Genomic DNA, 13,188 nt, shown 5'->3' with positions numbered 1-13,188 from the left:
ATGTTGCACTTGGCCTTTTTCTGTTGGCTTTTCCTTTTTCTGTGTGGTTCAGAATAGCTCTCTGCATCTGATACTTGGCTTCTGCTTCTGCATGATTTTTGCTTGCAATCTGCCTTACTTGAGCAGTGTCAGTCCAAGTGCTTTTGAACAAACTGATGTTACAAAACAGCAAAAAAAAAAAAGGAGCTTTACTTTCAAATCTGCTCTTCAGGCACCTCATACCCTTGGGACACAGGCACTTTGGTGAGTTTGATGCTGAAGTCCCCTGGTTTAAGGAGGTTTTCCTTGCTTGGGGCCCTGGTCAGATAAGGCTCCCACCCACGGGCAGCCCACAGCTGTGTTGGGTTGAGCTGCTCACCTGGTTTCAGTCACAGCTGTAACCACTGAGGACACCCTTTGTCTCCCCACCTTTCAGGTTTCTTCTCCTGGTGTGCCTGCACCAGAAGGGTCCGGTCCTGCTGGGAGGAGGCAGCTCTGGAGGTATGGTTGTGGTAGGAGGCTTTTTTTTCCTAAATGTGTTTTTTTCTTTTTTTAAGGCATCTGGGTTTGTTTGTTTTTCTCCTTTTAGGTTGTGCTGAATATTTCCTGGAGTAGGTATTTTATTTATTCTATGGTGTTGTAGCTTAGTTTATTAGACTGAGTAGGGATTAAGGTATTTATGCCATTTAGAGCTATGGTTGCTTGTTTCGAAAATCTACATGCTTGGTAAGAGAAAATCTCCTTAGATTTCTCCTAAACACAAGAGTAAGATTTTTATTCACTCCTTTCCAGAATGCAAAAATCTGAAGCTTATTTAGATAGGCACTGCCTATTGTCCAACCATCCCAGAAAATAACCTACATGCAGAGGAACTCTGTGAGCTTTCAAGAGTTTAACTTCAAATATAACAAATAAGAATTATGAGAGAAAATAGTAAAATTCCTGTTAAGAGTCACGTTTGATACTGACTTAAAATTTCATGTTCCTATGGTATGCCCTTTGCCAAAGACAAGTTAATTCTCAGTTCTTTCTGAAGCAGGGCTGCAGCAGGTATCACACAGCATCAGCAATGCCTTGGGATGATCTGTACCCTGAAAACTAAAACCACTTTGCTTAGGCAGTCACCTGCAGAGCAAAATCTTTCCTCAAATCACTTAAATATTTTTAATTCGTACTCTTCACCTATCCATTGCAAGCTGTTAAAAATGCCTACACGTACCTCTCAAGCTACAGTTAAAGTTATGTCTACTTAATTTAATGGAAAGCTCTGTAATTGTTTACTAGCTAAATGCTTATAGGAATGTCATTGGTGCTGTGCAAAATAACAAGTCTTACTGTAAGTATCTTTTTTGCCAGGACTTGCACAAGGGAGGTCACAATGAAGTGCTTGCTTGCAAAATGTTTCTGCTCCAGCACAGCTGAAGCAAAGATGATGGTGAAGCTAATTTGTCTCAGGTGTAGCACTGTTACCCCCCAAAAAGTGTTTCCTACCAATTAATTACTACTTAAAATAGTGCACTTGCATCTAGAGGTTCTCAATGCTTTTTAACCTTAAGTCAAAGAGCTTGTTTCTCTTTACTTTTACTCCTTCAGTACAGAGAGAGATGAAATTAGAGTTGGGCAGGCAGCAAAAGAGAAACCACTCACAAAATCCTGGGTTTGTCCTCTGTGGTTTTATCTGTGTTACTCACAAGCATTGTTGCAATAAGGTTTGCTGAGATGCAAAGAGAAGGCTGACATTTTGGGAGGCTCTGGCAGTGGGCAGCAGAGGAATTGAAGGAAGTCAAGGCCTGGGGAAAGGGTGGGTATCACTTAAAATGAAGACATATTTTGGGATAGCCATGTGCCAAGGACTTGGAGGATAAAATCTGTGAACCTTCTGCATATTCAGATGAGTATAAGCCACGTGGACAGTTCCATGTGAGTAAAGGGGAGCTGGTTGCAGAACTAGGTGGGAGAATCTACTCTGAGAATAAGACTTCTTGATAATTTTCTACCAGAAAAACAGGTGGATCCAATTATAAATTTTTACTCAGCTTAATCACCTGAGAGCAAAACCAGAGAGGGATTATTTGCAGGTGGAGGCTGTGATTAGTGGTGCCTGGGTATTCTTGACTCACAGCTGTACCTCCTAACTCTTCAGACTGAAAGGTGGATTGGACTAGGAATGATGGATGAAGTAAAGTGAATAATCCAATGGAAAGACTATGTTTTTCAGCAGAGCTGATTTATTTTTCAAGAATTAAAAAACTAGAGGAGGCAAAAAAAGGAGGCTGTTTAGTTTTAGAAATTTGGTTATTTATTTTACTTCGTGTTTTTTCTCCTGAAGTCAGGCCAGAGAAGGCTACAGGGACTGAATTTTAGGAACCAACTTAAAGCTAGTTTCTGTAGCCTGGGGTGGTGCTGATTCTCCCATCAGACTGGGTACTGCAGGTGTACACGTGCCTGTCATGTTGCACTCTGCATCTCTCTCTGGTAACAGCCTCTTCCCATTACCTCTCTTATTTCAGAGCATGTTCCAGTGCAATGGACTAGGCTGATGGGAATAGAGAAAATATGGCTTCCCCTCCACAGAAAATACAAATGCCTACAGCTGCAGCATGTCCCCTGCTTTTCCTTTGGTGTCCTACATGAAGTTGAAAGTTGCCCTTCTCAGGGCTTCTCCTATGGCATCTCATGCTCTAGTTCTTTTACAATGTCGTGATTGATAGGTTGCTGCTGTATTTCTAAAAATAGAGCTGCTAGTGTAGGTTGGGATTTATACCAGGAAAAACAGATATGACAACTATTCAGGATTTTCTTTCTTTAAAGTAAAAGATAGTTGTAGGTTTGGCCAAGTCTTCAGGAAATCTGGTGCTTTTTGACTGGTGCTCTTAACAGTCTGTATTTTACCATTGGCTCTAACAGCTTCTTGACCCAAACTCTGTAGGGTATGCCTTGCCCTGGAAGATTTCTTAATTTGAATTGAACAGCATTTATAACTTTATTGGTGATAATTTTACTGTAAATGTAGCAAGGCATAGATACATAATTTCTGGTTTCACATCAAATGAACTTTTTATTCCTACCTAGTTGATTAAGGCACTATAGCTTAAATTCTCTAGCATAGAGCTTTTTCTCTCCATGAATTAAATGGATTAACCTTTCATAGAAAGCTATGGCTAATTACTGTACTGGACTATTAATTCCTTTCCTGAGTAAGTTACTGGTTTTATATGGCCACAGTGACCTGAAGTAATTACAGCCCCAGTTTTACTTGGAAACCTTTCAGTTTAGCACTCTTCTGATGGAATATACTGCTTCTACTGATGTCTCACAAATACTGGGAAGGAATAACAGTGCACAGAGAGAATTTCAATCAGCACTATCAAAGTGATAGCTGTGGATACTCTAACATAACAGTATTCATTTTTTTCCCCTAGATTATACTGAGGTAATCACATGCATATTTGAGAAGGGGAAGCAAGTGTTCCCTATTAGCATTTGTTAGATTCCTTTTGTGTGCTAGAAATACTTTATTTTATCTAGTTGAAGATGATGGAAAAATAAGATTATCATTTACTGTCTGTTTGAAATCTGAGACTGCCTAGGGTCCAAAATTCAAAATGCCAAAGGCTGAATTTCTCTTTCTTGTGTTTAGAAATATAAAATGTTGGGCTGCTGTTGTGTGCAGGAAGAGGTGTTAGCTAAACACTTGCTGATTCTCTAACACCTGATTTCTTAGGTGGCCAAAGCCTCCTTCAATCCATTTCTGTGAAATTAAATGGGGAGAACTCAAAGGAGTTTGTAACCAGAGAGAAAAACTTCTCACCTGAGTTTCATGAAAGATGCATCATGAAGCCAAACAGGAGTGAAATTCATGATTTATGGATTAAATATCACTTTAATCAAGAAGACATTTTAAGTAGCCAGCTTAATCATTGTCATCAACTTCATCAGGGTGATTGAAGCCATCATTACTTCAGCAACTGATTAGCAAGAGCTGGATGTGGTCTTTCTACTAATGCTGGGGCTGCTCATTAAGAAAGGTGTCAGAGGTCCCTGACACTACCTCTGCATGATCTGCCCTGGTGTTTTTGCTCTATTTTGCTGGGAGAGTTTCCTTAGATTAAACTTACTGTGAAATTCAAAATAATTGCTATTTTATATTACAAATGCATAAGTATTTGCATGACACTTGTGGATAAAAGCAGAGAGTGCAGAAGTCAGATAGTTTATGATCAGTTTATCCATCATTATAAAATCTAAGAAACAATTTAAACACAGTTTTAAAAATAAAATCTAGAAGAAAGGATTGGAGATTTCTGAAGGAAAATAAAAATACATCTAGACAATGCAAAATCCCAAAGCCATGCATGGTGGAGGGTACAGGTGGTTGATTTGTTCTCTGAAAAAAAAAAAAAAGAAATACTGGGCAAGATTACCAAAATGAGAGTCAGTTTGGAAGTTAATGTGTAAACTTTTCTGTCTTGAATAAGAAGATAATAAGAAACATAATTCATGTGTGGCATACCCCTGGGATATTTGGGGTGGGTAAAGGGGAAAAAATGGAAACTGATATAAACATTTTCCTAAAATACTTACCTGCACATGGGGGGAAATTGAGCAGCTTTCAGCTGAATGTGAGTGAGACTTGAAGATTTGTAATCCAAGTGTGGTGATTTTTAACAAAGACTAGTGATACACCTAATCAGTATTCAGGTGAAGAGTGGGAAAAGGAAGCCAAGGATATTTTTTGTCATTTTGCAATAACCACTGAGGGTAAGGCAATCATTCCCAGCCCCAGCAGTCCCAAAGAAGCAGCAACCACAAGTAACAAGGAGGGCCCTCAGCAATACACAAAACACTGTAGAGGGACAGGGAATTTCAATTTAGCTTCAGAATGTATGGAACAACATTACCTTGAAACTAAATAAAGCTATTTATTTATCTTTTTCTTACAAACTGAGCTAAATGACAGTCAGGACTGAAAGTGATGTGGAAAAGAGAGTATAGTGAATGTGGGAAAAGCAAAGATAAAGGGGTTAGAAGGGTTCTTGGACAGGAGGACAAGAAATGGCTCCTCTACCTTATTTCTCATATTGAAAATCATGTTCTTGGTATCTTGAAAGGTGTGGGAGATCACCTGAGACCAAGGCATGCACTGATTTAACAGCCCTAATATCTTCCCTTTGTGGGGCAGGAGCACTTGTGTCAATCCTGATCATCTTTCTGTGAAAGGCATTTTCCCAGCTGTGATGGCATCTCTCCAGTACCAAGTCTTCCAGGGCTTTTCTGCCTCTTTGGTGCCATATGTATTGCTTGTTGAGGTCTTGAATACTTGCTTTCATTATTAGTGGGATTTTTCCCAGAGTATTGGATTCTTTAGAGCCACGCAAGTGCCTTGCCAGCTGTTAAAAATATTTTGTTGCATTGAGAAGAGCTCCTCCAAATCAAAGCAGTATTCTCATCCATCACGGGAAATATGGAGATGATATTTCAGAGCGTGAAAGTAGAAAAGGGGATTTCATCAGGCTTCCTGCACCAGCTCAGGTCACTCTCTTGGGTGTACAGAGAGTGGTGATGTCTCCCCAGCTCCCTGCCCTCCTGAGTGAGCAGGGCTGGTGTCAGAATCTGAGGTATTGATGATTCCGAGATTGTAGAAAGTCTCTGTCTTTCAGCCCCGCTGCCAAAGAAGAAGCCATAATTTGTCTGTGCTGTTTTCAAGGTTGCTTATTCTGTTTATCTCTAACATGTTCTGCTGCCCTGCCGCAGCTCTGTCCTGCAGGGCAGCGTGTGGGGCTCTGCCCTCAGTGGGATGTTACAAACATTATATACCAGAAACTACCTGTGCTATATTTACAATAATGTGCCAATATCTGTCACCTACGTTGAACAGTGTGTCCCCAGCCTAAACCAATAGAAAAATGCCAACACTGCAGTGAAACATGGAGGGCATGAAGAAGGAGAAAAAGGATAAGACACATCCAGTTTCCTCCATCTTGTCCCCTTTGAACTCCTAATCTAGAATCCTAAAATTTTACTTTTGCACCCGTGCCACACTTAATTATTACTTATATCAAACACTCAGAGCTTGTAATTCATCCTGTAAGATTGAAAACTCTTCTCCATGGACAGAGATCACAGACAGTGTTTCTGGGGGCTCTGTACAGGGGGGTTCCTGACCCCTGCCAGGGTCCCAGACCTTCCAGGGCAGCCAGAGGGATGCCCTGGATTCCCACAGGTTGGTGCAGGCGACTGGGCATGTCCCTGTGTACCTGGCTCCTGTCCTGGCCCTGCTGGCACAGCAGCTGCTGCAGCAGAGCTCCCTTTGAAGCAGCTTGTTATTGCTTACATGTGTAGGAGAGACTGAATCAAGTTTCCATTTCATTCTTTGGGCTGATATGCTTTAGCATCAAAGGAGTGCTCCTGCTGTGGCTGCTGTTTCAAAGCACATCCTGGAATTTCATGTCTATTACTCCTTGTTACTGATAGCCTGTCTCTCTCTTGCTTACCTTTGTTTCAGACCCTGCAGGTGGGCTTTAAGAGATACCCCTCCTTCCACTGGGGTGCTGCTATCCATGTGTCTTAGAAGGAACATTCGGTACCATTAACAGGCTTTTTGTGGTGGCACCATTGTTTTTAGAGAGTGTTTTGGAGTGTCTGTGTGCTTGGCAGCTGCTGAAGCAGCAGCACCCATGACTTTCGGGAGAGATGGGCTGTGTGGGGATGGCAGCCAGGCCTGGCAGGTCCCGGTGCCTGTGCTGGCGCCCGAGAAATGAGCAGTCCAGGCTCCTGCTCCCATGCAGGAGGACAATCAAACCTTCTAAATGTAGCAAATAACTGTGGCAGCAGACTGCAGGAGTACCAAAAGCAGCAGTGAAGCACATCTGATGGGTCCTGGTGCTTTGTCAGCAGTAAATAATCTTGTGTGTGCCCTGGAGCAGCTCCCAGATCTGCCACCAGCCACACTGGCCTCTGTTCAACCAGAAGCTGGACTCAGGAGTTTCCCGGGACCTTGTGCATGGGAGCCAGTGTCTGCTAAAAGAGTGATGTGGAAGGAGTTTCCCATAGAGCATGGTAGGTCCTAATCCTGTTTCAATTATTTCTGTGGCAGTGCAGTCACCAAACTAGTGTCTGAAGATTGAGAAGGACAAGTACAGGGCAGGTCAGCCAGATTTGAGGTACAGCAAACAGCTTTGTGAGCTTAGGGACAGAGTGGTTATGCTGTTATGTCTGTATCTGAAGAAAGAACTCACTTGTTGATATAATGAGAATTGCTGAAGTTCTCTTCTTCTGCTTTATTCATATTGTCCTAATACGCTTCCTTCTAGATTTCTTCATTTCTACTCTTTTAGGTGATCTAATTTTGTGATCCAAACAAGCAGATGGAGAGGGACATGCTATTCCCTAACATGTTCTACACAACAGCAGCCCAGTGAGTTTAAGCACCAGCACAAATAGCTGAAGTGAGAATCATAAACAATTGCTGTATTGGACACAAATGATGTCTCCCTCTGTTAACAGAGCAGCCATTTATTAACCTCCCACAAACATGGCAGAATTTCAGAAAGTTCATGCGTGTGGTCTCTTGTCAACCTGCTTAAATAAGAGTACCACCTACTTCTATAGGTTGCTGGGGAAAGAGGTACTGCCTTTTTAACAGGGGTGTTTTTGTAGGTGCTAAAACCACTGAAACCTTTGAAAGCAACTCTAGTGTTGACTGCAATAAAAATCAATTGTGTTTTTGTGTGAAATAGGAGTCCCAAAGACATGAAAACATCATTCTGCCAAATTAAAGTTGTTTAGTTAAGGACTGCCAAGATGCTGATATTATCTGGTTTTGGTCACTTTTAGCATCACTCATATTAAGTACTTGCATCCTAGAAGTATAAACACTTGTTAATAAGTCACCCTTTCTAAGGTTAAGGAAAGAAGTCTATGCTGCAACCTCAGAAAATAGGGCTGAAAAGGGACAATAGGAAACAAAGTAAACTCCGGACTTTGGATGGGTGCTTGTCAAACACTTCAAAGCTTGCACAATTTCCCTGGACAACCCCTTCTACTCAATCTCAATTAATATTCTAACCCTTTAATGCGTTTACTGTAAGACTTAATTTGGTTTCTTCTCCTTTGACATGCAGAGAAGTTTTCCATTTTCCACTTTTTCTGTATGTCTTAAGTATTTGAGGACTCTTACAAATCTCTCTCCTCATGTGTTCTTTTCTGTAGCTGCCTTGCCCACCACACCACTCCCTTCCATCAAGGAAGATTTCATCCAGTGTCTCCCCCAGTTACAAAAATGAAAACTTGATACCAAGTACTGTTTTAGCATTCAGGGTTCATTTTGCAGTGGTTTCATTTAGTTCATGTTTTCTGTGTTTTATCAGAGTATCAAAATTTTTTATTATAATCAAAGTATTATATTCTGCTGGGACTTTCCTACCTACAAGGCCTTTTCTGTTCAGGGTGGAAATTGGACAGCTACAAATTAGTATTTGACAAACCCATGTTTATTGTTAGTACCCGAACACACTTGTAAAACTTGACCCAAATGAAATGAATAAATGAATTTGAGAGCAGAAATACCTTGATTTCCTTCAGTGTGCCCACAAATATCTCTGCCTTCTGGTATCCTTAAAGAAAAGAGCCTTATTGATTAGCCCAGACCTCTTCCTTCTGCCCACCCTCACTTATTTCTCAGAGACACTGCTGGAGTTCTTCAGTGATTCCAGCTCACGTGGGAGCTCTTAAAGGTGATGTGTAACTGAAGAGAAACTGGCTGGTGCAATGTCTTCTAAGGCAAATTCCACAAAGCCCAGGGGAAGCATTTGCAAAGGCAGAGATGCAGAAGCCAGTGTGCCCAAACATAAGTTTTGAGGCTCCTGACAGGCAGAGACTCGAGCAGAAGTCTATCAGATCAAATGGAGGCTGCTTGCCATGAGAAAGATCCTGCCAGTGTGTGCTAGTAAACCATGTAGCTGTATTTTAATTACAGAGCCAAGGAAATAAAGCAGCTCTCCTGCCTGCTGGCAGGTGTGAGGGATCTGTTTTGGGCCAGCACTGACGGTGCTCCCCCTGCCCAGGCAGACACTCGTGGTGCCCAGTGTACCCCAGGCTTTGCAGTTTGTGTCATCTGGTGAAACTGCACACAAACTCCTGCAAGCAGCACAGCACCTGGGATTTGAACAGAATGATTTAAAACATGGAGTTTTTGGACTGCAAAGAACAGATGCACTAAGCCACAATGACACTACATATGTATCTTGAAAGCATATTTCCATGGATACCTAACAAAAATTATCCCAAATTAATGTTCTTGTAATTCATATTTTGAATGTCCTCTGTGGGAGTTTCAGTTAGGAAAAAAGTCTTTTAAATTATTTTTTAACATGGGTAATGCTCTTCAGCAGTTCAAGGTGATTGGTTTATTAGACTTTTAAAATGTTTAAATACAATTATTGACTGAACAGAAGCCTGAGAAGCCTCTTCATTTTTTTATGAAAATCTATTATAGATTTTCATAATAGTGTGGCAAAATGAAGGTCCAAGAAAGAAATATTTGTGTCTTGGGATATCTAACATGTAGCACACTTTAAAAAAGATATAATCATATTAAGGTTCTTTTCACTACAGTAGCTTTTGGGAAAACTGAAAATAACAATAAAAAGACTCACCTGGTGTGTTTTATTAGCTTTCTCATGGCTCACCAGTGATGTTGCACACTGGAGATATTACCATATGGATGCTATATATACTTTCCTATGAAGATGGCAAGCTGGGGAGGGTCTACTCTTCCTATCAGGACCATAACTAGAATGGATATGAATGATTGCCTCTTCTGCTTCATTCAGGAGGAAATCTGTGAGTCACACTGCTGAAGAATAATTTTACCTTTCCAGTTAGTAATCAAATCAAAAGCCTGAATGCTTCTGAAAGCCAGGACAGGCTCTAGGTTACTTGTCTGAATTGTTTTTGGTTCAAAGCTTATCTTTCAGTAGTTAATAGAAAATTTGCTGTGCTGCTAATGAATTTTTTAATCAGACTTCTACCGCTCACCACACAGAAAATAGAGTCCCTGCACCAAGGAAATAGAGCCTCAAAGACTTGACTGAATTTTTCAAAGCACGTGCATGTTGAAGCCCCAAAGATGAGGTTTTGGTCAGGTGTCCTTTTAGCATCAGGTTAGTCCACAGTGGGGTTGTGTATACACTCACTGATTTCCTTTAAACATTTTGAGTGGCTAAAGTCCAGTGAAAATGTTACTCTTCCCAAGAAATGATAGCTTTCCAGAAAACTTAGATTGGTGGGGTTTTTTTTCAGAGGACTGTAAGTGAAATACTGCAGCTCAAATATGTGTACAAGTTACATCTCAGGCTGCAGAGAAAGACTGCTGGGATTGCTGAAACTCCTGGAGATCTACAGCTTCAGTTTTCACAGCAGAAGCTCCTCCTGCCCCCCACCACTCCTCCTGGGAAACTCTCCAGCCCGAGGATTGCACTTAGTTCCTGCTGGGAAAAATTGCATGAGAGAATCTTAGAGAGCAGGGAAAGTAAAATCAGGAAATAGAGGCGAGGAACAGAAGGAAAAAAGTAAAGAACATGCATAGAAAAGTTAAAACACAGTATAATTGGTCTCTATATATCTCCTCAATAGTTGGATTACTTCAGCAGTTTGGCAGTGGAGTTGTTTTTCTACAGAAAGTGGTAGCAAAGAGTCCTATTAAAAGTGGTGGCAATGCTTTAATTTACTCTTAATTAAATCTTACTGCATTCTATTTCACTTTCAAATTTTCCTGTTTATGGGTGATTTGCAATTCATACTTACAATTCATGATAAAATTTCTGTTCATGCATGTGCTTTCAATGGTTGCTAACAAAAATTTAACTCTAATTTGGTAACACTACTTTTAAGAAAGACCCAGGAAAAGTGTGTAGTGTATTTATATTTTGTGGTTTATATACAAATAAGGGAAAGCATTAATTTAAAAAAGGGAAAACCCATTTGATGTCACATTTTGAAGATGCGTGTCGTCATTTAAACACTATGGTGACAAAAAATGCAGGGTGGGTTTGGTTGGGGGTTTTTTTGTGGTTGCTATGGTTTGGATTTTTGCTCTGGTTTTTGTTTGGGGTTTCTTTAGGGTTTTTTTGGGGTTTTGTGTGCGTATGTGTTTCTGTGCATTTGCAGTGTTGTTGGGTATATATCAACTAAATGGGGAGGAAAAGTCACCTGGGGAGACCTTGGCAGATTCTAGCTGGAGGCTGATTTCAAACATTTTATGACTGCAAATTTGTTGCAGAGAATCAAAGAAGTGGTAGGCAGAGCATCCAGAAGCAGAATAAAATAACCTCTCTCAAATTCCATCAGGAGAACTGGTACAGCTAGGGAAAAGAAAAGCCAGGGAAGTTTTCCTTCCCTTTGAAGCTTTTCTAGAATGAATCTTTAATGATGGGTGTCTGCAACCTCTTCCAGATGATCACGAATATACAACCCCCAGGTTTTTAAGGCAGAGAAGATGGAGCCTAAACAAGAATAAGCTCAGGATGTCACTTGCACTGAGAATTATCTGTAAGGATTCCCCTGGGATGTGAGCTACAGTTTGTGTGGATAATGCTAAAGGTAGCATTTCAGACTTGAGCGGGGTGTGTGTCGTGTTTGTTCTCTGAGCACTGAGATCTGGAGTGACTCCAGCAGAGGAAATGCAGAATCCTTCCTTCTGCAGCAGGCAGGGACCAAATGGCACAACAAGGAACAGGCTATGAATACTTGTGCAAATGTAGAGAGAGAGGCACTTCAGTGAAAATATGCAGGAAAAAAGAATAGTAAAAGCTGCTTTTTTGTCCCCCTTGTAGGAAAATGTGCTTAGTAATAGGTTCATTTTGACTTCTAAAGGAATTTCTGTCAAATACAATTATCAGGGTAGACTACAACTGTAAAGGTATCAAAGCTATGTTTGCAGAAATCAGGTTTTAGAGCACTTTGAGATGGAAGATATTTGTCAAATTTCTTTACATGTCATCTTATATTTCTTTTATTTATGAATTTTCCAACTGTGGTATATGCTGTCTGTTTAAAACTCCAGCAGTTTTCTTTTTTAAAAAAGTCTTTGGCAGCTGCATTATATTTATTTTGTTTTTTTCTCTTCACCACTTGAAAAACAGAAAAGGGAAACAAAGCACAGAAATAAAGCAGTCTGTCACACTATAAACCTCTGAAACATAAATAATAAACTTTATTTACTAGGTAATTCTCCTTGATACTCTCCTTTATCATATTTTCAACAGCTCTCACTTAAGACAGTGTTGCCTAAGTACAAGGAAAGTGTCTTGATAATTGTTAAACTGAAAGAAACATCACACTTGTATTAACAGACATTCATGTTTAAAAGCATGTCAAAAATATTTTGAATGCATTTGGAAGAGCAAATGCATTTCTTCCAAGTATCTGAAGACTAATTTAATTTTATATTCTCGGTAAGACCAGGATGCTAGCAAGAAATGCTACTTTATTTTTTCCTGTCATGTATATTCCATGTTGAAGGTATCCTTTCGGTTCATTTGGTGTCACAGATCAAATATTGGTAGCCACTCTGTAGATGGATCTATTCTTCTCTGTTTAATTCACCACAATGACTCCCAGCTGATGAACTGAGTGTTATTTTAAACACATTTAAAGGAGGAAAAAAAATATATTAAATTGATTTCTTTCCTGTTTTTTTGACTACTCTGTGCCCACAATTCAAAGACGCACTGCTTAATGTCTTGAAAATTAAATGTCATCATTTGACTATAAGAGGAATGACCCACTGAATTCAAATTACAAAGGACTCTGAATTGCTTTCAGCTGTTCTCTCAGTGGGTCACCGTTTCTCATGATGAGCCAATTCTTCAGGTATGTTGGCAGAGAGGGAGCAGAGAAGGTGGTTGTGTCTGCAGGAAAGCAGACATTAATAGGGATGCATAGCATCATAGGGCTGCAGTCTGAGTGTCTTCATCACTGCTGTGCCAGGGAAGTGCTGCTCACATTATTTCAGGGGAACCATGTCATGTTTGCTGCCAGGGCTGGAGGCAGGAGCTCGGAGCTATTCCCGTTATGTAACGTTTTTCCAGTGGAAATAGCAAGCCATGATGCTTCGTGTCCCCTTTCCCAGCTCTCTTGTGCTCCCAGTGCTGTCATCACTGGGTGCCTGTGTAGAGCCCAGGGGGATCTGGTCAGGGCTGTGAATCT

Source organism: Taeniopygia guttata, chromosome 6 (genome assembly GCF_048771995.1).
Source record: "Taeniopygia guttata chromosome 6, bTaeGut7.mat, whole genome shotgun sequence".
NCBI lineage: Eukaryota > Metazoa > Chordata > Aves > Passeriformes > Estrildidae > Taeniopygia > Taeniopygia guttata.
The sequence above is the reverse complement of the archived record's forward strand: the minus strand, read 5'-3'. Positions refer to the sequence as shown.